Source organism: Macrotis lagotis, chromosome 6 (assembly GCF_037893015.1).
Source record: "Macrotis lagotis isolate mMagLag1 chromosome 6, bilby.v1.9.chrom.fasta, whole genome shotgun sequence".
Lineage (NCBI taxonomy): Eukaryota > Metazoa > Chordata > Mammalia > Peramelemorphia > Peramelidae > Macrotis > Macrotis lagotis.
In genome coordinates this window covers 56,977,045-57,002,884 of record NC_133663.1, presented here as the reverse complement: position 1 = coordinate 57,002,884, position 25,840 = coordinate 56,977,045, and the positions used below count along the sequence as shown (strand labels likewise).

Here is a 25,840-nt window from a genome sequence, read left to right as displayed (position 1 = left end):
GAGATTCATAATAAAAATTAATATTTATATGGAACTTACTATGCCAGTCATGTTTTAAGCACATTATAAATATCTCACTTGATCCTCATAACACTGGGAACTAGATGGTATTATTATTCCCATTTTACAGATAAGGCAACTAAAGCAAATAGAGATTAAGTGATTTGTCCAGTGTCACATAGTTAGCAAGTCACCGAGGTTGGATTTGAACCCAGGTCTTATGGATTTCAGGTCTAGTTCTATCCACTATATTACCTGAGATCTGAGATAGAATAGGACTAAATCTGTCTTTTCCCAAACTAAGTATGACACCGGTATGATGAAACTCTCGGAGCAAGTGGCCACCAGCCTACCAAAGGAAACTGGAAGTTAGAAATGCGCAGGTTAAACCTTCCATGGCCATCTACAGCAGCCCTGTGAGTGCCCTCTGGCCAAGAAGGTAAGAAGAGGCTAAATCTCTTTAGGAAGAAAGGAGAAGAGGGGGACAACAGCGATATGACATTTGACCAGAATGCTAAGGAAGAGAATTTTTGCTGTCAATGGGTAATACTAAAGGACTTCTGTGATCCCTTCTGACTCTTAGATTCACTGTTTCAATGAATTTTCACAAGTGAAAGGGAGATTTACTTAGTTACCCAGAATATTGGGCACTAAAAACAAAACAAAACAAAAAAAAAAAAACTAAGTGCCATAAATTAACTACCCCAGTATTATAAAAATTGTTATGTTTTGATTCCTAAAATAATTTAGTTGTTAATATCTATATTTGCTTGTATCTATTTATAAGGATTCACGAGTATTTCTTTCCTTTTTTATTTACTGTATTATCTAGAGTTATTCATGGTTGATAGATGAAAACTTATTCTTCATTAAAAGAAAATCTTTTTTCCACATCAAGAGATATTCTGAAAAGAATAAATTGCTAGGGAGAAAATCATTAAAGTGGCAAAATTACTTTCATCTTAATAGGAAGATATTTTTAATGCCATCCCCCACTGCTTATTCTATGACATCTTTACAGATCCCTTACCCAAATCCAATTTTATAGTGGCGTTAAAGTATTAGTAAGATTTGGAACTGATTTCCACTATTTTCTAAAGGATTAGAACATAAAGACAAACTCATATATGCAAACAAATATACATAGACATAAAAATAATTCTACTTTTTTCTCTAAAAATGCCAGTCATTATGCCTTAACACCTGAAGTCAAACAGCATTTAGCGAGGAGATAGCTAGGTTCTAGACCATTTTCTTGGTTCATCCATGAAATTGGAAGACATGGTGTGATAAATGAAATCATTAGTTGAAAATGAGGGAGAAGCATATCAATTAGCAAAATATCAATTTTAATTACCATGTAAGGAAATTAAAAATTGTAGATAGAGTAGTTGTTGGAGCCCTAGACATGTGTGATCCCTTATATTTCACCATAGCACTGGGCAAGTTTCCATTAAAATGTTTAAATTTATGAGGAATGACTATTATATTATCAGCAAGATGAGCATGAACCAACATACTTTCATGTCTTGGCAAGAGTCAGCTTGGCTGGGAATTGAATTCTATTGACACTACTCCAGTTCCTAAAAGTATAATTTCCTATTCCAATGAGGTCTATCCAAAAAAGCACTCATCAGAAAAGACCAGCCTTTGGGTAAGGAAGAAAATTGAGACAATGCTAAGCAAGGTATTTCTAATTCAAACTTCAACCAATTAATAATCATTCATCAAACCCTTATGGGCACCAGACAATGTGACCTACTGAATGAAGAACCTGCCTTGGAGTCAGAAGACCTGAGTTCCAAGTATGCCTCTGATACACTGTGGTTATGTGACCCTGGACATTTAACCTTTCAATGCCTTTACTCAACTTTTTAACTCTCAGTTGCTCAGAAGGAATTGATCTATATGGATGGAGGGATTTTCTTCTCGTGGGAATTCCTTGTACAAAAAATTGTAGGTTCAGAACTTATTCAGTGATGGTTATCAAACATGAATAAAATTCTTGTCCTTAAAGTAAAAGGCTTTAGATTGGGTCCAAGGGAAAAATAACCATGAAATTATGAGGAAACAAGACTTAAAATCTAAAATTAAAATGATTAAATAGTTCAACCAACATTGTGAGGATGACCTTGTGGGCAGGACAAGATGCTTTATCATGATGGAACTATAGTCTGCAGCTTTCAAAGATAGTCACACTTAACCCTCAACTTTTGATTGCATCTCATCAGAAATGCTAGTACCAATTCTTACTCTACTTGGGACAATAAAAATAACACTGATTCATTGGCATCAACTAATTTATCTAATCAGAAAAGTTTACTTTATTTGAAATGGGTTTAATTGTTGAAATAGATTTTAAAACTGTTTTAAGACACTTTCTGTCAAAAAAATACAGGAATGGTCCTAGTTGATAACAATAAAAAGATATTTTAAAAAATTTTCCCCCAAAGAAATATATCTTCACTTGATAGAATTAGAGATTCATGGAATAAGAAAGTATCTTCATATCAGAGATTATCATTTTATCCTCCATTTTGGGGACAAATAACATTTAAGCTATCCTATATTAATAATATTTTTCAGACTTAGGAGAAAAGAATTCCATATTCTTCTTTGTGAACTGCTTGTACATATTATCCCTCATTGTCATCAAATCCTTTCTTTTATTGAAGCCAAAGCTCTGGGAATTTCAAGGTCATATTGTATACCATCAAAGCATCTAAATGAAAAATGAAATATTCAATTATCTAACTATTTTGATCACAGTTATTTAATCAATAACCATTTATTAAGTGCTTATTATTTATCAGGTCCTATGATATTGCCTTCTAGAAGCTTACATTCCAGTGGAGGTGTCTGAAGGTATCCACATTTTCATGTATTTGTAAACATCCAATGATTGAATTGTTGTAAGTTTCAACAAGCTAAGGCATTCTCTAGAGAAAATGTAATTCCATTTCTACTTGTCTTTAGTGGAAAAAGCAAAGGTATTAGAAGAACAATGAAATGAAATTGGAAAATAATTCATTCAGTCTAATATTCTCTTGCTAACAATAGTTCTCAAGTATGATAGAATTATGCTCTCTGAAATCTGTATTAATTGAGGATATTAATTTTATATATCAAAAAGCTATATTTCTAAAATTAAAAGAAATTAATTTGGGAAAATTGTAGTAAGTGTACTGATATCCATAATCACTAAGAAATTGATGCATATCTGTAAAACTCTACATATACAATGGGACAAAGGTCAAAGTATATAAATAGAAAAACACAATAGCTACAATTATATGAAAAATATGAAAATAATAAAGAAATAATTAATGAAGGGGCAGCTAGGTGGCTCAGTGAATAGAGCACTGACCCAGGAGTCAGGAGGACCTGAGTTCAAATCCAGCCTCAGACCCTTACTAAGTGCTGTGTATGACCTTGGACAAGTCACTTAACCCCATGGCCTTGCAAAAACCTAAAAAAAATAATTAATGAAAATGGGGCTGAAGTACAGAAAATTTGGGCAGGTCTGGAATAAAGATAGAAAACAGAATATCATATTTATTTGTATTTGATCCTATTTTGGGAATGGCAAATGGCTAAGTGCATTTTTTTTATTCCATGCTTTCCTTGATAAGTATTAAACTCAAATATAGATGTCATTTAAAATTAAGGATATATTTTATATAAATTGTGAGGTGGGAAGGGAAATGAAGTAAGCATTTATTAAGGCTGCTAGAATTCTTCAGAGACTCTGAGTGGAGACAAACCCTGTAGGTGGAATTTCCTACATCAGGGTTCAGGGCCAGGTTAGCACCTGAGCCCCAATCACCACAGGACATAGAATAATATCAATACCTAGTGCCAAGTTTTCTATGCCTAGACTTTGTGGGAGAAAGTGCCAAACCAATGTCCAAATAATTTGGCCTGTGGAATAATAGACTTGCACCTGACCAGCCTAGTGCCTAGGCATTGAAAGCCAAAACCATAACAGAATCACAAGGCTAAAGGGCTAGGGCAGCAGTTGGGAAGCATGGTGTGTCAGGTAATTATAGAAGGATTGATACCAGTACGGTCAATACCATTTGGTTAATTCTCAGCATCAAATCAAGGGCTGAAAGTAACTATGGGTTTTGGATTGTAGAAGGAAGAGACAGAGAAGGAGCAATGCCATTATTAATGCTTCAAAGAGATCAAAGTGGAAAAAGAAATATGTACCCAAATATTTATAGCAACTCACTTTATTATGCCAAAGTATTAAAAGATAGAGGGCATGCCCATTAACTGAGAATGACTAAAGAAATTATGGTATATGTATATAATAGATACTATTGCATTATAGGAAATGACAAAAGGAATCATTTCAGAGAAACCTGGGAAGACTTCTATGAACAAAATAAAAGAAAGGGAACCAGGAGATTTTATACAATAATAAAATTATAGACAACTTTGAAAGATTTAAGAACTATGACCAATGCAGTGATCCATAATGATTCCAGAGGACTAATTCAGAGGAGTTAAGCATGTTACCCTCTTCCTGAAAAATAAGTGAAAATTAGATATAGATGTTCAAGCATAATCAACGTGGCGATATATTTTGATTGACTAAGCATATTTGTTACAAAAGTTTTCTTTTTGCTTTTTTCATTCTTTCTTCTGAGTTTGAGGTAGAGAAATGGGGATGAAGGAGGTTGCCAAAAACAAAATAAAGAAAATAGATTCATTGCAATATTTTTGTTTTCATTTTTTGCATAAGAACAGCAGGAAGTCCAGAAGGAATCACAGTAAGAGAACAGTTTTAAAAATTGTATATTGAATTTAATGTATACTTAAGAGAAAGCTTTTTGTAAAAAAAAAAAAAAACCACAGTGTTTCTTTCACAATCTTCTATGTTCTATGGTATATACATACATATATATATACATATATATGATATACATATATATATATAAGGAGAGAGAGAGATATATATATACATAAGGAGAGAGAGAGAGAGAGAGAGAGAGAGAGAGATTTTAGTTAGGTTCACATTTTTAAAAGGAAGACACAAGGGTAGATTTTATTTTTTGAATGTTATTTTATTTTTCCAAATATAAGCAAAAATAGTTTTCAGCATTCATCTTTTTGTAAACTTTTGAGTTACACATTTTCTATCATTCTTTCTTCCCTCCTCCTTCCCCTTGACAATGAATAGTCTGATATAAGTTGTACATTATTCATTTCCATGTTACTCATGGAATATTCAGAATTAAAGGGGGGGAAAGACCGTGAGAAAGATCATAAAACAAGTTATAAAAAGTGAACATAATATGCTTTGTTCTGCATTTAGACTCCATAGTTTTTCTGTGGCTATGAATGACATTTTCTATAACAAGTCTTTTAGAATTGTCCTTGATCACTGAACTACTGAAAGAAGGTAAGCCTATCATTTGATCATCACTTAGAATTGCTATTTGTGTTTATAATGTTCTCCAGGTTCTGCTCATTTCACTCAGCATCGGTTCATGCAAGTTTTTCCAGGTTTTTCTTAAGTCTGCCCAGTCATGATTTCTTACAGAACAATAGTACTCCATTTGCTCAGTCATTCCTCAATTGATTGACACCCATCAATTTCCATGTTTTTGCCATTACAAAATGAGTTGCTATAAATGCTTTTGTATATGTGAGTCTTGTAGTTGTTCTTCTTAACATCAGAAAGAAAAGAATTGCGAACAAGTTGATAAACATTGAATGATACACTGGAGCCATCGCAGGAAAGTCAATTGTTAAATTTTCCGTATGAACATTTACAGCTCAGAAGTCAACAAATGCTACAAATTCAAACCTGCTTTATTTTATCTTATTATTTAGATAGAAGTGATTTAGAATTTGTTAATAATAAAGATCAAAATTGAAAGTCGGTTCTGTACACATTAATTTTCACCAGCATATATCTTAAATAGGCATTTTGAAATAATGTCTCTTAAGGAAGAAGATATGCCTTGGAAGCTAGATGGTACAATGAATAGAGCACCAGGCCTGGAGTCAGAAGGTCTCTTCCTGAGTTCAAATCTGATCTTAGATAATTACTGTCTTTGTAACTTATTCCTGTTTGTCTCAGTTCCTCATCTGTAAAATGAGCCAGAGAAAGTAATGGCAAATTACTTCAGTATCTTTGCCAAGAAAACCCCTAGTGGGGTCACGAATAGTTAGACATGACTGAACAACAACAAATGATATATATATTTGTGTAGATAGCTTGTGAAAACATAAAAAAGAAAAATAGGACAGAAATATCTTATTTTTGCTTCAATGGAAACAAGTCATATTGATTTTACATCTCTATTATTAGTGTAACACTAATTAGTCCTTCTATCAAAATTTGGAATGACTGTCTTTCAAAGTGGGACTTAGTCACTGAAGACCCTGGGAATTATATTTCTTCCAAGCTAGGGAAAAGCAGAAGCAAAGCAGTACTGGAGAACAGTTTTCCACCTTAGTAGAAGTTATTGGTGGGTTTTTTTTTTTGTTTTAGTTTATTTTGGAGAGGAGAGAGTCATATCGAAAAACAGAGATAGAGACAGAAGACTTAAAAGGGGCAACACTTTCTATCCCCCTTCACCTTGCTTGTCTTGTTGCATAGCAACAGGTCAGCAATCACAGATTCACTGTCTTTCCCCTCCTCAAATCCATCACTCCTCCCAGGATACTAGAGATGTAAAACTTAAAACTATCAGCTATGATACTAGCATGCTTTCTCTTAGTTACTTGCTCTTGTAACTTGTAGATGCCAAGGAATCGACTGCCTTTATAATCATTCCTTTTCTTAGTGAACATAGGTACAAATAGCCTCATATATATATATATATATATATATATATATATATATATATATATATATATGTATACATATATATTCATGTATATACATATATATGTATATATATGAATGCAGAGAGGGGGGGAGAGAGAGAGAGAGAGAGAGAGAGAGAGAGAGAGAGAGAGAGAGAGAGAGAGAGAGAGAGAGAGATTAGGGTATGCTAAACAGCTGGTAATCTTCATGCCCTTTTATCCATTTAGAGTCAGAGAGTTAAGGGTATTCCTTTGCTTTCAGTAGAGGACTCAGACCACTTAGAATTGCTATATGATCAAGATCTATGACTTTGTGGTAGAACTTATCAGAAAAAGTGGATCATCTTTTCAATTCCTTATTTTTATGAGCTTCATAATATATTATTGAAACTATTTACTATCTGTGTTTTTTGACCCAGATTGCCAAGAAATGATGGCTCATTTAAAAATTATGGAGAAATTGGCAAATAGGAGAATGAAGGTGTTTATCTGTCCATTGCTCATTGATTTATTTAATGGTATGAGAAAAAATATTCACCCATTCATTAATTCATTCAAAGATTCAACAAATATTTATTAAATTCTTAATGTTACAGGGTCTTAAGCATTATTAGAAATACAAAGCTTTTTTAGGAGACATTACGGTGGAATGGAAAGAGCTTTGTACGCAGAATCAAAGAACCTCAGTTCAAATCCTGTCTCTAGAATCTTATAAATAAGCCATAGTTCCTTCAATCAGGGAATTTTCTGTTGAGAAAAGGATATAGGTGATGCTTAAGAACTCCTTTGCATGATATGAATTTAGTTAGTAGTGAGATTCCAGATTGGACTACAAAGTGCCATTAGTTACTTTGTGGGTATTAAAGCTAATAATCACAAATATCAGAAGGGCAAAGAGGAAATCACTTTTTTTCAAATGTGCCAAAAGTAGTTTATGTCTTTTTCCAGGAGAGTTTGAAGGAAAATTGGTAAGCATTACATAATCTGTGGTTTGTACATTTTGTAGTGTTCTTAAAGGTCTAGGTTAGGAGTTCTCAACACATTTGATTGGATCATGAAAGGTTTAGGCAGTGGTCTATAAAATCCTTCTGGGATAATGTTTATAAACTCTGAGGTACTGCCTAACACCTATCACATCATCTGATATAACAGAAAAGAAAAATGAGAAATCTTGATAAACTGGACACTAATGCATTGTTAGTGGAGTTGTGAATTGATCCAACCATTCTGGAGGGTCACTAAAACACGTCTATGTCCTAAAGAGATAATTTAAAAGGGGGAAATACCCACATGTACAAAAATATTCAAAGTAGCTCTTTTTGTGGTGGCAAAATATTTCAAGTTGAATGGATACCCATTAATTTGGGAACGACTGAGTAAACTGGGTTATATGAATATATTGATATATTATTTTTCTATAAGAAATGATGAGCAGGAAGATTTCAGAAAAACCTGGAAAGACTTACACAAACTAATGCCAAGTGAAGTGAACAGAACCAGGAGAACAATATACACAATAACAGCAACACTGTAGAATAATCAACTATGATAGACTTAGCTTTTCTCTGTAATACAGTAATCAAAGACAATTCTAAATGACATGTACATCTGGGGGGGGGCTATACAATTCTGTATGCAGACCAAAATATACCACTTTTACTTTTTTTTTCTTTCTCATGGTTCTTTTGTTCTGATTCTTCTTTCACAGCATAAAAATTATGGAATACGTGTAACATAATTGTACATGTATAACCTATATGACATTGCTTACTATCTTAGGGTAGGGAGAGGGAAGTATGGAAGGGAGAAAACTTCACAAAAATGAATGTTGAAAATTATCCTTACATACAATTAGAAACAATAAAGAAAAATACAAAATAAAAAGGATAATGTTTTTAAATAAATGAAGAAAATACTAAATTTCAGTTAAATGTTAGAGAAAATAAAGCCCCCCAAGACCTTTGAACTAAGGTTAAACAAAACAAAACAAAAACAAAAACCTGTCCTAGATGGAAAAGAAAAAGAAAAAAGTGACTGAGGGAGAGGAGACTATAGAAGACATTACCAAAAATTTTCCCTTTCCAATAACCTCAAGAAGCCAATGTTGGAATCTCAGCATAAGTTCAATGTTTTAAAATTTTAATCATGTAAAAAAAATGTTTCACTTAAATGTCAAACTCCTGAAGTTAGTTTATCTCATTTTAGCTTGAAACAATGAGTAAATGAAAACATTATGAGGAGCCTGAATACACAAAATAAACAGGAATTGCTTCTGGATACTGATATGAGAGAGAGAGAGAGAGAGAGAGAGAGAGAGAGAGAGAGGCAAAGATAGATTGAGAAATAGAGAGATACAAAAAAAAAGAGAGGTGGAGAGAAAAACAGAGTCAGAGGCAAAAAAATATACAGATTTTTGTCACTAATCAATTCATTTCCTAGGCTATTGGGCACAGAGAAGGAACTTTAAAGGTGCTTTACCCCAGCTCCCTTATTTTACAAACTAAAGCCAAGGTCATTTAAGTGATTTGCTCAGTGTCACATAAATCCTAAATGGTATAACTTGGATTAAAATCCATGTCCTCTAACTTTATATCCAGAATTCTTTCTGTGGTATAACATTGCTCTACAGATATCTATATAAGAATACTATGTGGTTTTATTCATATACTCAGAAGTTTTTATGAGTGTCCATTAGTTATTAGTAAATGTAAATAAGATGTAACCACTTTGGAACTAATCGTGATTGCCAGTGGTATATAACTGTATCCAATCCCATCATGTAATGTCAACATTAACAGGATGATTATAAAAATCCTTTAAAATCTCAGTCACCTGGCCTTCTGAAGTTCACAAGTTTTCCTCCAGAAAAGATGAAGACAGAGAAGAGGAGAGAATTAGAAGATAAGGTCCATAGTTGGGACCTGATTAAGGTTTTTCTGTTTCTCCAAATGATTACTTCTCAGGAACTTGACTGAAGAAAATCACTCCATTATGCTGGCAATAGTTTGAACGTTTGAATTCCAAGACAATCAATTATTTTATTCAAACCCCAGAGTATATGGACAAGTCTCCTCAGTCAGTACTAGCATACTTCCTATGGGACATCGTTTCTCTTCACCCAGTGACTTCAGCTCTTTCCAAATTGATAGAAGACTTTTTCTCACTTGGTCTAAAATCTTTGACCGACTAATTGATTTAACAGCGGTATCTAGTCTATGTTTATAGTTAGTTCACACCACGGACTGATTCAAGTGGAAAGTTGAAATCAATAATTATTGAGTCATGGGGCATACTTCTTACATGATCAGGTGAAGTAAAGACCCAGATAAATGTCTGTGAGTATGACGATAGACATGATAAAGACATGATAGATGTCTGTGAGTATTTCAAAGGTTTTGATATGGAAGAGGTATTTGAAATATTCTACTCAGTTCCAAAAGAAAGAATTGGAAATATTTGTTAGATTTTACAGAGATACCAATTAAACTGATATAAGAAAATATTTCTTACTGTTTAAAACTGTCCCAAAGTGGGGGTTACTAAAAATGTTGCAGAAATACTTTATGAGAAAATCATTGACCTGATTCTTGGTCAAATATAAGTTAGACAGGGGGTCTTTTAGGTCCCTTCCAACTCTTTGAAGCTATGACGTCGTCATTGAGTTACTCTACTATGGAAAATTTATGAAGAGGTCTAGATAAAATTTAAGCAAGATAAGAGTTGAAGGAAGATGTGGGTTGATGATAGCATAAATCCATAGAAGAATCAAGGGATTTACAAATCACACATTATGACAATAATAGGCCACATCAAATAATACTTTAAGTATGCAAAGCATTTGTCTTGCAATATCACTATTGGGTGGATAGTAAAAATAATATTGCCAGTTCATAAATGAAGAAACTGGCTCACATAGTGAAGAAGACATGGAGTTAATAAATATCACAGATGGTATTTAAACCCTTTAACAACAACCCTTTTTGTGGTACTAAACAGTATCACTTGATCCAGAGTGAAATGAGAAAAGACTTATCAGTATTAGATCCAGAACAAGCAACACCTTAACAAAATGACATGAGACAAGGGATGGCAGCAAGAGTGTTCCAATTCAGTGAATAAGCTTTCCTGGATAGTTCTTAGAAGGGAATAACTGCTGAGATGGTATTTACTTCCTTGGGAAATCTTGCTTTCTTTTTGTAAAAAATTATTTTATTTTTAATTTATGGAAATACTTTTTAGAAAAAAAATGGAACTCTAAAGGCACTTCTATAAAAGAACTTCATTTGTTTAATTTAAGGTCATTTTCTCATTAGTGGCCCTCATCAAAGAAAAAGAGAATTCAAGAGGATGGAAAGAATTTCAATGGTCATTTAATCCAACACATAAATACAGCAGGGAAAACAAAAATAGGTTATTTTAGGAATCCCAGCCTTAACTGAAAGATCTCCAAGAATAGGGAAGTCATTTGTTTTGATGCATTCCTTTCTACTTTGGGACAATCTTACTTCTTATACTCTTATACAGATTTATACATCACACACACACACACACACACACACAAACACAAACACATAAAACACCCCTCCTAATTTGACTCTTTGGTACTTTTACCTGTTCCTCCATTCTTTTCTCTGGGATTTGATGGAACAAATTTAATCCCTTCTCTCTACCACAGTCCTTCAAAAAATGAAGAGAGCTAGCATGTCCCTACTGAGACTTGTAAACATCACCAGCTCTTTCAATTGATTCTCCTAGACCATGTATTCAAGGCCCTTCACCAGCCTGGCTGCCTCCTCTGGACATTCTGAGGCTTATCAATAGACAATGTATCAACGATACCCAAAAGCCAATACAATACTCCACACAAAGTAAAAGAAGGGCAGAACATAAGGGAGCTATACCCCTCTATTCCTAGAAGCCAAGCCCCTTATAACAACTAATTATCTCAAACTTTTTCATTGATTCCTTCCTACCATTACAGGCATATAATCTAATCTTTGTACCAATACCTGATTCTCTGTCTCAGAAGAAGTCAAATACATAAAAGAACAGTTGAAAAAAAAATTCTAAATATTCTAGGGAGAGAACTCTCAGTGGATGAAGGCCTTAAAGAGTATACAACCTACCTGCAGAATCTGACAGTACCCGATCCTAAATAATGTGCAGGGTCAGATGCCTCCCTGATAATGACTGAAATAAATGCTACTTACCTATTTGGGGACAACTCTGCTTCCAGACTGTCTGCTCCTTATTCCCCCAAGTCCTCTCATCTGAAATAACTGGCGCTTAAAACTTCTAACATAGTGAGCATAGAGCCATCTGAGTTTGTGAAAGATAATTTATATACTGTCCCATGTTTAGACTCTTAATTCTTTCACTTTTTCGGGTATAGTATGATCAATGGTCTAAACAATGACATGAGAAGTGAAAGAATGTATTATCCCCAGGTGTCACTCCTTCTATAAATGGGTATTATGGATATTCTCTTGGAAGTCTAAGCTTCTACTAAACAAACAATTCCCACAAGGATAAACACCTCTGTAAGTTGGATTGTTGCTATTAGTACGTTTCAGTGTATTGGGGATTCACAGCCTAAACTGAGACTGTGGCATTTCTATCATTTTCTTTGTTTTTGAGTCATAGAGTTTACCTTGTTGATATTAATTAATCAAAAATAAGTAGATCTTTTTGAGACAATTTTTAAAATATGTTCCTGAACCAACCTATTCCTGAAGAGAATAAATGGAAAACAAATGCTCTCAATTCAAAATTATATTAGCACAAGGTAATCCCCTTGAGAAAGTCCTGGAAAATAGAAGGACTGCCTAAATTAGCAGGCTATTTTTTTTCAGTTGCTTGTCTTCTAATGAAACTAAATCACCAATCACCAAGCTGATAGGTGTCCATTAAAAATATTTCTTACTATTTATTTTTAACAGCAAAGAAGCATGATCAAGGTAAATCTTGCTTTTCAGCAGACATCTTGTACTATCTCTTTCCTTCCTAGCACAAATGGAAGAAACAAGTTCATCCTAGTGAAAACTATGACTGTATTGCTTTTACTTTTGTGTAATATTGCCTTTGTATGAGGCAGATGTTCTAGATTCAGTTGTTTAAATAAAAAATAGTCAAAGGATAAAAATCTTGGGCTTAAAAAAAGTTGTATAGAATAGAATTCTTTTTTTTTTTGAGTTTTTGCAAGGAGTTAAGTGGCTTGCCCAAGACCATATAGCTAGGAAATTATTAAGTGTCTGAAGCTGGATTTGAACTCAGGTATTTCTAACTCCAGGGCTGGTGCTCTATTGCACCACCTAGCCACCCCTATATAGAGTATAATTCATGAGTCAGTCTGGAATTTTCTAATCCCTATATCTCTAACAAATATATGTGTATTCATGCATATTTAAATATACTCTATATGTATTTCTACATGTAATGATAATATTTATGTAGTATTTACTATTTCCAAGGTACTATGCAAAATGCTTAATTATATATTGATATTTGTATATGTATTTATATGTGTGTTTACACATGTCTATTTATATGTAAAATGTGTGCCTTGAGATGAATTATTACTAATTACCAATTATGAGAGATACAGGCTTTTTCCCTTAGTTATTTTTATGTTCAAGGTATAGCCTTTGAAGGACTTAAATATATCCCACCTAGATAATCTTATCTAAAGTGAATTACTGCCCTTTGTGTTCCATTCAAGCATGTTTGGGTGGAGGTAAATCCTTTATCTAGATTGCCCAAGGTTGGGGGGTGCCTCTTTGTCCACTCTCAGTTTCTCCTTTAGAGTGATCCCATTTCTCATTGTAATAATCATCATGGCATTACTTGCTAACCAATCAGAGTAGATTGCTACATCCATTCTTCCAAGGCATTTAAACTATGAGCCCACTGCCATGAGGGATCTTTGCCATTCAAGAATACCACTGACCTCTTTTATTAATAAAAATGCAAGTATTATTAATTAAATAAGTAATCACCCAGAAAAAGTTCTCTTGAACTTTGTGTGTGTTTGTGTGTGTGTGTGTGAATTAAAATCCTTTGCCTTTGCACTCTGAGTCTCTTGGTCATAACCTAATCTTAATTTTGAAAATGAGAACAGAAGTGGATTTTCCCTATAGGATTTCAATAATAGGATTTGCATTGCTCTAGCCACATTTGCTAACCTAGCTTCTTAGAGACCACTAGCAAATGTTTAAGAAGGAGCTAGCTGGAGTTAAAATGAGTTCAGGTAATGGAAATGGTTCCCACAGTTCTCATGAGTAGGGAGAGTAGAAAGTCACCATCATCAAGGGCCATTACAATAGAATGTTACCAGGTCAAGGGGAAAAGGGGGAAAAAATTCCCCCATTAATCTACCACTCTTTGTCATACATCTACTTCCATTTTTTCTTTAATAGACCCTGTGAATTCACTGGGATATGGAAATCACAATGAGGACATCATAGGCAGAATGTGTCAAGGTAGACCTTGAACACAGATTTTTATAACTCCAAGGCTGGCTCTGATACTGGCCTTTCTTGCCTTCCTATAAAAGCCAGTCAATCTCTATCAACTATAGTGGGAAGGGATCTCTGGGATCATGGAAATCAGTTGGTACAGACTCAAGGATCAACTCAACATTTCAACACTGGCCCCCAAAGGGGGTAGAGTTTCTGTGTGAAACCCCCCAGGAAGGAAGCTCCTAGCACTACCTCAACAGGCATCCAGTTTCCTTAGAGCTCCAGGGCTTGCAAAGTTCTTCCTTCTAGCAGATTCAGATCTGCCTTTTCTTGACTTCCATCCCCACCTTGCTGGCTCTGTTCTCTGAGCTCAGGGGAAGCATTTCCCATCCATATAAGCATTAAATCCTTCAATTGGAAGGACTGAAGTCATTCCTTGTATTTTTTCTTCTCCAAACTATACATTGAGCTCCAATTGTTCAATCCTCATTATGAGATGAGATAAGGTAAGCTATATGGCTGCAATGGATAGGGCTCTAGATCTGGGGTCAGGAAAGAGCTGAATTAAAATCCAATCTCAAATCACATTTACTAGCTTTGTGACTATCAGGAAGTCACCTTACCTCTATCAGTCTCCATTTCCTAATCTTCAAAATAAGGATAGGTTTTGAGAGGATCAAATGAGGAATATTTAGAAAGCTCTTTGCAAACCTTAAAACCCATATACATTATAATTGTTTTTGTTATTATTTTTAAGATCCTTCCACCTTCTGTGTCAGCTTTGCAGTAATATTCTCTCGACCAGCTTACCATTTCCAAATTCCCCTTTCACTTCTGTCCCTCATTTAAAATGAGTTTCTAGCTCTATCTGAAGTTCTAAGACATTTCATATTTCCATCCAAAATATAGTACCTGTTATTCCAGTTTTTGTTGCCTTCTGCTTAGGAGATATTCTATTTATTTCCAATTAAACCTCATTATGCAAAACCCAAGAAAACTCTAATTAAATGTAGATGTGATGGCTTAAATTGGGGCTTGCAAAAGAATTTGTATTCACAGTGCAACTCAAAGCCAAATGAGAAACATTTCACTAGGATGACTTATTGAAGTGACTGTTCCCTAAGCCTTGGAGGGCTTAGGTTCAAATCTCATCTGATATTCATTCACAAGTGTTTTCTCCTTTCTTGCCTCAATTCCTTTATCTATAAAAATGAATGTGTTGGACTGGAAAGTATCTGAAATGCTCTCAGCACTAGAAATATATTCCTATGTCCTAGAATTGTTACACAACTGAACCATAGCTTACATGTGTGACACTGGGCAAGTCAGTTCATTTGTTTTAGCCTCTGTTTCCTCATCTGTAAAAGAATGCATTTGGAATCAGAGGGCCTCTTGCAATTCTTAAGTCTTTATAATACTAACACAAGATAGCAACATATACTTCTTTTTTCTTTACTTCAAGTAAAGATCATATTTGGGGTGATCTTAAAGGGTCTTTGGTATATTCAATTTGAATTGTGAATGATGACTATCAAAGAAAATATACTGAAAACAACAAATTCTGAACATTATTTTCATCAAGATTTATTTTTAAAAGAAGTAAATAAAGACGGTGGATAATTGTGTGGGCACACTGCCACCTGGTGGAGGTTTTGATAATACTTAGAGCAATTTTCAGTGGTTCAGTTGTGAACATAATTCATAAAGTCTAAAGTGGCCTGAGGTTTTATGATAAATAAAGTTTCATCTCCCTCTGATATTAGCAAAAGTCATTTTTAATTAGTCCCTTATCCCTTCCACCCCAAGCTACATTACTGCTTTTTAAGTTCTTATCCTATCTAAGGCATAAGGTTGAGAGATCTAATTAAATTCTAAACTTAGCGGACAATTGCTTTCACATTTTTCAGGGTTTTTTTCCGATTAAGGTTTGAAAGAATTGGGCCTTCTAGGCTTGGACTTAAAGTTATAGTGAGTTTCATTTCATAATGAGTGTGAAGAAGGTGGGAGTTAAAAAGGGAAAAAAGTTAGTGGCAAATTTGAGAAAAAATTCTTAGATTAATTATGATATAGAAATAGAACTAATTTAAAGTGTTTATAAAATTATAAATAAATGTCATTTACAAAGAGGATAATTTATTAGTGATGTTTTCAAGGGAATATTTTTTCAGATATTCATTAGACTTGATAACTTTTTTTTTTAGATTTTTTTTTCAAGGCAATGGGGTTAAGTGCTTTGCCCAAGGCCACACGGCTAGGTAATTATTAAGTGTCTGAGGTCACATTTGAACCCAGGTACTCCTGGCTCCAAGGCAGGTGCTCTATTCACTGTGCCACCTAGCTGCCCCCTAGACTTGATAACTTTTGAGGTCCCTTCTAATTCTGATATTCTGGGATTCTATGGTCATTTTTGCAAGGTAGGGTGTGTTTGTGTGTGTGTGTGTGTGTGTGTGTGTGTGTGTGTGTGTGTGTTTGTATTTTTTATCTTTCTTCAAATATAATTTTTATAAATTGACAAGTGACAGAATTATTAGATTGAGGGGATTAGAGATCCCAAATGCAAACAAAACCTCAGAATCTCAGGAGAGATAGCATAGGCCACCTCATCTAGCCTGTACTATACCAAGAATTTCCTCAATAATATAATGTGTGGTATTAGAAATGTTAGCATCAGCAATTAGAGAAGAAAAAGAAACTAAAGGAATTAGAATTGGGAAGGAAGAGGCAAAACTCTCACTATTTGCAGATGACATGATGGTCTACCTAGAGAATCCCAAGAAATCATCTAAAAAACTACTGGAAACAATTAGCAATTTTAGCAAAGTTGCAGGTTATAAAATAAACCCCCATAAATCCTCAACTTTCCTATATATGACTAGCAAGAAACAGCAGGAAGAGCTAGAAAGAGAAATTCCATTCAAAGTAACCTCAGACAGTGTAAAATACTTGGGAGTCTATTTGCCAAGACAGACTCAGAATCTTTTTGAAAACAATTATAAAACACTTCTCACACAAATTAAATCAGATTTGAATAACTGGGCAAATATCAACTGCTCATGGATAGGTAGAGCTAATATAATAAAAATGACAATTCTACCAAAACTAAACTATCTGTTTAGTGCCCTACCAACCAAAATTCCAAAAAATTACTTTAATGAGCTAGAAAAAATTGTAAGTAAATTCATATGGAGAAATAAAAAGTCAAGAATTGCCAGGAGCTTAATGAAAAAAATGAGCAAACGAAGGTGGCTTAGCACTACCCTATCTAAAATTATATTATAAAGCATCAGTCATCAAAACTGTTTGGTATTGGCTAAGAAATAGAGTGGTGGACCAGTGGAATAGACTAGGTGTAAAAGCAGGAGAAGATTATAGTAATCTGCTGTTTGATAAACCCAAAGAGTCCCGCCACTGGGATTAAAAACTCCCTCTTTGATAAAAACTGCTGGGATAATTGGAAGTTAGTATGGAAGAAACTTAGATTAGACCAACACCTCACACCCTTTACCAAGATAAGATCCAAATGGTTACAGGGCATAGACATAAAAAACAATACTATAAGCAAATTAGAAGATCAAGGACTAGTCTACCTGTCAGATATATGGAAAGGGGAGCAGTTTATGACTAAGGAAGAGTTGGAGAACATCACTAAAAACCAATTAGATGACTTCGATTACATTAAATTAAAAAGTTTTTGCACAGATAAAACCAATGTAATCAAGATCAAAAGAAAAGTAGTAAATTGGGAAACAATCTTTACAACCAATGATTCTGACAAAGGACTCATTTCTAAAATATACAGAGAAGTGAGTCATATTTTTAAAACAAAAAAGCCATTCCCCAATTGACAAATGGTCAAAGGATATGCAAAGGCAATTTACAGATCAGGAGATCAAAGCAATCCATAGCCATATGAAAATTGCTCTAAATCATTAATTATTAGAGAAATGCAAATTAAAGCTTCGCTGAGGTACCACCTCACACCTCTCAGATTGGCCAGTATGACCAGGAAGGATAATGATCATTGTTGGAAGGGATGTGGGAAATCTGGGACACTATTACACTGTTGGTGGAGTTGTGACCTCATCCAACCCTTCTGGAGTGCTATTTGGAACTATGCCCAAAGGGCAACAAAAATGTGCATACCCTTTGACCCAGCAATACCACTACTGGGTCTATACCCTGAAGAGATGAGGAAAAAGGGTAAAAACATTACTTGTACAAAAATATTTATAGCAGCCCTGTTTGTGGTGGCAAAGAATTGGAAATCCAGTAAATGTCCTTCAATTGGGGAATGGTTTAGCAAACTGTGGTATATGTATGTCATGGAACACTATTGTTCTATTAGAAACCAGGAGGGATGGGATTTCAGGGAAACCTGGAGGGATTTGCATGAACTGATGCTGAGTGAGATGAGCAGAACCAGAAGAACACTGTACACCCTAACAGCAACATGAGAGTGATGTTCAACCTTGAAGGACTTGCTCATTCCATCAGCACAAGAATTGGGAACAATTTTTGGCTGTTTGTAAAGAGAGTGCCATCTGTATCCAGATAAGAAGCTGTGGAGTTTGAACAAAGTACAAGGACTACTCCCTTTAATTCGGAAAAAAAAAAAAAACCCAGATGTCTTATGGTTTGGTCTGGTTACCTCTGAGAATTCTGTTCTCTTTAAGGATATGATTTCTCTCTCATCACACCCAATTTGGATCGAGGTACAACATGGAAACAAAGTAAAGACTGACGGAGTGCTATCTGTGGGGTGGGGGTGGGGGGAGGGAAGCAAGATTGGGGGAAAACTGTAAAACTCAAATAATATCTTTAATAAAAATTTTTAAAAAAAAACAAAAAATAATATAATGTGTGATCATTAAATGTTTTCTTAAAGACCTGTAACAATGAATTCACAAATTCTACAAGGAATCCTATTCCACATTGGGGCAGTTCCAATTGTTTGGAAGTTTCCCTTTTTGTGAAATTTAAATCTCCCTCCCTGTGTCTTCCATCAATTGTTCCCTGTTTTCTGAGACCAAGCAGGAAAATTCTTTTTTAAAAAATTCACCTAAAATTCGTTTAGGTACTTGAAGTGGTGAATAATATTGAGTATTTGAATTGCATATTAAAATGTACTATCAAGTTTGTTCAAATTTTCTCTTCTCCTAACTCCTGTTCCTTCAACTGATCCATATATAGTATACATTTGAGGTCCACCATCACCCCCCTAAATGTTCTTCTCCACTGACTGTCAATATGGCACCTAAAACAGAGTGTGATATTATAAATGTGGTCTGACCAGGCTAGTGCAAAAGAAATCTCCACTCCATAATGCTGGAAATTATGCCTCACAATGAAGCCTGAGACTGCATTGGACTTTTTGGCTAATATATCATAATCTTGACTCAAAGTAAGTTCAAAATCCACTAAAATCACAATAAATATTTTAATCAAACTGTCATCTAGCTCGGGTGTCCCTATCTTCTTGTGGCTTTTTGAATCACTGAGTGATTTTATTTTCTTCCTAAATATGATGCTAATTTCTCTTAGTTTGTCTTCACAAATATTTGTTTATCTAATTTGTTTATCTAATTAGATAAACCTTAAAAGAGAACAAAGGGGCTGGCTAGGAGGTGCAGTGGATAGAGCACCAACCCTGGAGTCAGGAGTACCTGAGTTCAAATCCACTCTCAGACATGTAATAATTCCCTAGCTTGAGAAAGTCACTTAACCCCCCTTTCTTGAAAAAAAAATAGAGAGAACAAAGGGCTATATAATGATAATGAAGACTAGCATTTATATATTGTTCATTTGCCAAACTTTTTGCAAGTATCTCATTTGATCCTTATAGCAACTGTTTGAGGTAGGTGCTGTTATTTCCCCCAATTTACAGATGGGGAAACTGAGGCAAATAGCAGTTCATCTTTTTTTACATTCAGAAAGAAATAAATTTAATTCATCTTAGAACAGATGTAGAGAATTATGTGTTGTTGGACTTACTTCATAGATTGAAGGCAAAATTAGAATATGATCTTTCTATGTTTGAATTTCCAGAGGAACAGTTAAGGGGGAGAAAGAAGAGGGAGGATAGCCAATCTATGTTGTATTTGGCTCATCAAGAGATCATCTACTTAGTATGTGAAGGTCTTTGCAAGGTCTAGTCCAAGTCCTGCATCTAAGGAAAATGCAAACCAGAGAGATGGCATAATTTGATCACTATTATACATGAAGCAGATGACAGATTTAAGGCAAGATTCTTTGCCTCTAAATCTAGCATCCTTTCTAGAGGATATGTAATATCTTATAAAATAAATTACATTTAATATTAAATATATATTTAATATGATATTACATATTCATATATGTAAATTAATATAAAACATTTCTATAGAAATGAGTTGCCCAATTATTGACTTCTAGTTACCAAAATTTCTTTTTTCTTTATCTTCTCTACAAATTGTGCCACCCATCTCCTCTCAGCAGAAGGTCTGCTAGTGTAGAAATGTATGTGTTTGTTTGTGTGTGTGAATACACACAGATATAATTATAAGCTGAATTGATACCTTGTGGCATCCTAAAAAACATCAAATTAAGGCTGTCTCCGCAGATGTAACACCTCCATTGGACTCATTTAATTAAAAAAAAATTGCCACCATCTGCCCAAAATAAAGCAGAGACCTCCTTAAATCATTCTTTTCTGCATGCGAACAAACAGCAAGTTAAACTATGTCACACAATGAAAGCAATAAAGACTATTTTTGTTTATTCTTCATTGATTTCTGGAGAAAATTTATGTTGGTGTGCATTGGTTTTATTTGTAAGAAAATTATTTACATTCTCTGGAAAGATTTAAATTGGCTGCCCCAAGATCCTTGAACCTATGTGGTACATAGTCAAATACATAGATTTTCTGAAGAGATTTGAGTACTTGAACAAAGATTCCACCATTGTTACATCAATTGTTGGAATGAAGCAATTTGGAGCATGGAAAGAGCAATGGGTTCAAATCTCAAGTTTGACATTTATGACCTGTCTGATCTTGGGCACATTATTGAACATCCCTAGGTCTCAGTTTTCCCATCTGTAAAATGAGAAGGTTGAGCTAGGTGACCTTTATGATCCCTTTCAACTCCCATTCTCTGATCCTATAGGTAGGAGTTGGGGAGCATCTTAGTCTATGTAAGAATCGGTTAATCAGCCATTCCTCAAATCTGAAGAGCATTAGAAGTCAACCAAAACCATTCTGAATGTTGAAGTGGCCCTGGATGTGATCTGTTAAACAGAGAAATATAAAGCAGCACCTAATAACTAGCCCTATGAGAAATAAAGAAAGCAATAAAACTTCAGAGATTTTTACGATTTGCAAACGTGATCAGTTAGAAGTTTTGCTGAATTAGGGATACGGAGGAAAATAAAAGAATGAATTCTCAAGTGGGCTAGGGTTTTACCTCTTGAGCATCGAAGCTAGAATGATTTGTCCTTATTGTTTTAAATATTCCAAATATTTCTCGAGCTTTAGGCAGCTCTAAACAGCAGATTTGCAGATGGAGTCTCTTGAATTTAATCTAATTGAGTTTTTGGTTCGGGCAATCTGGAGAACAATTTACAACTATGTCCCATAAAGTGACTAAATTACAAATGAATTTTGATCCAATACTACTACTACTACTACTACTACTACTACTAGGGCTATAGTCCAAGAAGATAAAAGGAAGAAGAAAAGAAGAAAATTAAGTTATGGTAGCTCTTTGTGTAAATCATTACCACCACTACCACTACCACCAAAAAAAGTCCTTGTAAGTTAGGGAGTCTCTATAAGTTAAGGAATTGCTGAACAAATTATGGCCTATGAATATAGAAAATAATACTGTAGCAAAAGAATGAAGAATTGGATGCTCTCATTTTCTTTCTTTTTTTTGGCAAGGTAATTGGAGTTAAGTGACTTGACCAAGATCACTTGGTCAAGCTAGAAATGGAGGGTCTCAGAGGAAAAAATAAAACAAAAACCTAAGAAGACCTAAATGTACTGATGCAGAATGAATTGAGTAGAACTAGAACTACAATTTATAATAATAACAAAATGATTATAAAGATAAACAACTTTGAAGGATTTGAACAATGACTAACACGATTCCAAAATGCTAAATAAAAACCATATTCTCATTACTTCACAGAGAATTGACAAGGCAAAGTAGAAATTAGCTTTGATTGAGTAGCTATATTTACTCTGAGTATTTATTTATTTTTATTTTTGAATGATGGAAGGCAAAGCAAATGTTTATAAATATAAAATATGATTAAATTAAATTAAAAAGAAATTCATTTTTTAGCAATACTTTGAGAGAAATAGCTAACTGAATTGCTGAAAATATGGCTAGTGGGCCAACATATGTTAGATATTCTTTCAACACAGACTCTGTGGACCTAAAACTGATTTTTAAAAACAGGTACTCCTCCTTCACCTTTGATTTTTATTCTCTTGGAAAATCTTATATTAAACAAGAATTAGAGAAGATAATAAATAACACATTAAAAAGGACTATAGGAATACAGTATTATCTACCGTATCACTACAAGTTGATGTTTTTAGACCATCAATATTTTGTCCTCCACTTCAACAGTATTAAGTTGCTTCAAATATCGGGGCATTTTCACAGTACTCAATTATCTGATGAATTTAAGAAAATGTTAATAATCTACAGCCTCATGTCTAGCAATTTAAGTACTGGGCCTGCAGGCAGGGGGAACCCTTTGACCATATTTTCTTGGAAATATTTTTTATTTCTCTAACTCATTATGTAGAAGGAAGAACAGTTGGGTTCCTAAATATTGGATTTGTAATATTGTTTTGGTCTGATATTGGAAAGCTCCCTTTATCAATGGGGATCAATGTATCTGAGTTATAATTGGAACCAGCTCTGTCAGACTCCATCTGGCTTTCAATTCATAACCAGATCATGTTGCCTCCCCTAATCAGTGATATGTAATTCAATACAACTCCATGAACATTTAAGTGCAAAATAATGCCCTGGTCACTGGGGGATACAATCAAAAATACAATCCCTATCTTCAAGAAGTTTACTTTTACTAAAGTGGGGGGTTGTGAAGAAGGGCAACAAAAGGACATGAGTTAGATCCTATGGGCTTATGTAAACAAATGAGAAAATTTTAAATCACTTACAGATAGGGAAAGGCATCATGAAGGAGGAAGTGCCTAGGCTAAACTATGAAGAATAGGGAGCATGTTTCAGGTATGCTGGATTCCTGGGGCCCAATGAAGCATCCTTTTCAGATAGATTCATATAAACTTGGCTATAACTGTGTGACCCTGGGCATGTCACTGAACCTTTCTCTCACTCAGTTTCTTCAAAATGTGTGTGTGTGTGTGTGTGTGTGTGTGTGTGTGTGTACTTATGTGTATGTTTATGCGGTAGAGACAGAGGAGTAGATTTGGTGACTTCTAAGTTTTCTTCCAGCTCCAGACCTATGATACTCTGATCTGTTCCAAGGTTCCTGAGTAATGTGCATATCTTTTTCTTTTTCTTAAAAAGGCTACACTATCAGGTGCCAAGGTCCATACCATTATTCAGAAGCAAACCAATTTTCTTTTTTTAGAGGAAAATCTTTTTCATCTCAATGGGATTTCTGAGTAGAAAAGAAGAGAGAAGAGCTAGAGGTTTAGTGAAAAAACAAGTTTAGCACTACTACTGTGTTATATGACACTAAAATGGAGAATTATTGGGATTTGTGAAGTTATCTACTGACTTATTCTAAGAACTAATACATTTTTCGCTTTTCCTTTTCACCATCTCTTTAAGATGTGCCTGTAATAAAGCAATTACAATTACAAAAAAAATTAAAGTAAGTTCTATTTTACACTAATGAGATACTTTCAACATCCAATATGACTTTGAGCAAGTGGTTAAACCTCTCTGAACCCCATATTCCTCCTCTATAAAATTAGGAGGTTGGGCTAAATGAGATCTAAAGTCTGATAAATCCTCCTTCCTCTACATATTCATAAAGGTATTCTACCTCCATATTTAGATCACATTCCTTTGCCATCTAAGTGCACTGAAACACTTATTTTCTTTAATTTGCTTTTAAGTTTAGCTCATGACGTCTTTCCTGATTCCCTCCCCCATTTCAAAGTGTTTACTCCTTCCTCAAATTTTCCGAAAGGGCTTTGCCCAGATTCCTTCTTTTTTCTTTGTTTTTTTCATATTTTTTTTACATGCCATATCAGTTCTATTGGATAGCAAGCTCCCTGAAGGGTAGGAATTGCGTCCCGGTACTTAGCAAAGTACAATTAGCAAAGTGTATAATAAATGCTTGTTGACTCTATGGAGCCATAGGGAAATTGTTGATTGCCATAGACTTTCCAGAAATGGTAGGGTTGATTTAATAAATATTCCCAAAGTTAGAATTATGGAGAAGAAAAGTTCACAGAAAAGTAAATTAATAAATGTATAGCATAAAGATGACTAAAGAAAAGCAAATGGCAAGTCCACTGAACTTTATTTTTAGGTATGGAGGCCATTCATTTAGGCTCATCGGATAGTTGTTCCTTAATCTTCTAACAAGAAATTTATGGTATCTTGGAAACTCTGGGCCACTACCAAGATAGTCTCCTTCTTAGGAATCAGGAGGTATCTTGGTTCCCCAGGGAATGATTGATGAGGTTCTCACTCATGCTTAGGACTCTGAGAACCTCATCAATCATCCCTTGTAGAACCAAGATACCTTCTGATTGCTAAAAATGAGGCTATCTTGGTAGTGGTCCAGGGTTTCCTTGTTAGAAGATTAAGGATCAACTATCCAATGGTCCTAACCAAGCCATCCAATGTGGGAATTTCATCTACTATCAGTACTCAGGATGAACCAAATAGGTCTGAATTGTCAGTGGATAGGACAGAGGAGATAGAGTTAAATCCAGAGCTTAGAAAAGAGGAAAGTTCCTTAGAGTTCTATGCTGATGTACTTTTGATTCTGATTTTGATGCGTTTTCTTCATGGTTCTGCTTCTCACAAATAAGTGAAGTCCTTGTAGAGAGCAGTAGTTTTCTTTTTTCTGGACAATGAAAACAGAGATGAATGACAATCATGTGACCTGTTCCACCAGTCTTGTCCCCTGAGAACTGGATCCAACTTCAAAAATCCAACTGGGATGAGCAACAAAAGTTCTTTGCCCTCAAACAGACCTGCCTGGTGTTTGGGGTTAACCTGGAACAAACGAGGTCTTTCTGACTTTTCTTTAATGATGAAACCTATACCAATGGGAAGCTGGTTGTTACTAGACAAGAAAGTCAGTGAAGTTTTTCAGCAGTAGAACCTCATTTTTAAAGATCAGGACTCCAATGAAAATACTTCTAGAAGGTTCTTCATCCAACATCTCAAGCTTCCTTCTTCAGGGTCCTACCAAGAAGAAAACATTATAAAAAGGTGGATGTCTCTACTTGGTTTAGCTACTAGAATGAATCTGGACCAGAGGAAGAGTAATATAAACACCATAAGGCCATTTCTTTTTTGTTTCTTTTTTTTTGCAAGGCAATGGGGTTAAGTGACTAG

The 25,840-nt window shown here is 34.6% G+C and overlaps 1 pseudogene; it reads left to right on the top strand.

Annotated features, from left to right (window-relative positions):
• Positions 1-316: 316 nt before the first annotated feature.
• LOC141492124 (TBC1 domain family member 16-like) lies at positions 317-25,840 on the top strand (annotated as a pseudogene).